The sequence below is a fragment of the Triticum dicoccoides genome, chromosome 3A (assembly GCF_002162155.2).
Source record: "Triticum dicoccoides isolate Atlit2015 ecotype Zavitan chromosome 3A, WEW_v2.0, whole genome shotgun sequence".
NCBI lineage: Eukaryota > Viridiplantae > Streptophyta > Magnoliopsida > Poales > Poaceae > Triticum > Triticum dicoccoides.
Window position 1 is genome coordinate 743593599 of NC_041384.1, and position 1254 is coordinate 743594852.

The window sequence follows — 1254 nt, forward strand, 5'->3', positions numbered from 1 at the left end:
TCCAATGCTAGCCCTATATATTTTAAACTTTTTTTTAACAAATCGGATGAAATTCATGCAAACACGACCGGATTTCATACAAACATGATGGATTTCATACAAGCATGGTAGATATCATTATATTTGAATATATAGAACAAAAAAAAGACCCGGCCCTAAACCTATCCTACGGCGGCGGCGGCCGGTGTCGAATCCTGTATCGTCCTCCATCCGCCGTCTCTATGAGCACCGGCAATAAGACTGATGAAGTGAAGGTGCGGTTTCCGACGAGGAAGAGTATAACACGGGAGACGAACGATCCCACAAAGGACAGAAGGCACCGCCGCCTCCCGTGGGCTACTCATCCTCGAAGGAGTTGATGTCTACTACACAACCTTCTTCTTGTAGACGTTGTTGGGCCTCCAAGTGCAGAGGTTTGTAGGACAGTAGCAAATTTCCCTCAAGTGGATGACCTAAGGTTTATCAATTCGTGGGAGGCGTAGGATGAAGATGGTCTCTCTCAAGCAACCCTGCAACCAAATAACAAAGAGTCTCTTGTGTCCCCAACACACCCAATACAATGGTAAATTGTATAGGTGCACTAGTTCGGCGAAGAGATGGTGATACAAGTGCAATATGGATAGTAGATAATGGTTTTTGTAATCTGAAAATATAAAAACAGCAAGGTAATTAATGATAAAAGTGAGCACAGACGGTATTGCAATGTGTTGAAACAAGGCCTAGGGTTTATACTTTCACTAGTGCAAGTTCTCTCAACAATAATAACATAATTGGATCATATAACTATCCCTCAAAATGCAACAAAGAGTCACCCCAAAGTCACTAATAGTGGAGAACAAACGAAGAGATTATGGTAGGGTACGAAACCACCTCAAAGTTATCCTTTCTGATCGATCTATTCAAGAGTCCGTAGTAAAATAACATGAAGCTATTGTTTCCATTCAATCTATCATAGAGTTCGTACTAGAATAACACCTTAAGACACAAATCAACCAAAACCCTAATGTCACCTAGATACTCCAATGTCACCTCAAGTATCCGTGGGTATGATTATACGATATGCATCACACAATTTCAGATTCATCTATTCAAACCAACACAAAGTACTTCAAAGAGTGCCCCAAAGTTTCTACCGGAGAGTCAAGACGAAAACGTGTGCCAACCCCTATGCATAGGTTCATGGGCGGAACCCGCAAGTTGATCACCAAAATATACATCAAGTGGATCAATAGAATACCCCATTGTCACCACGGG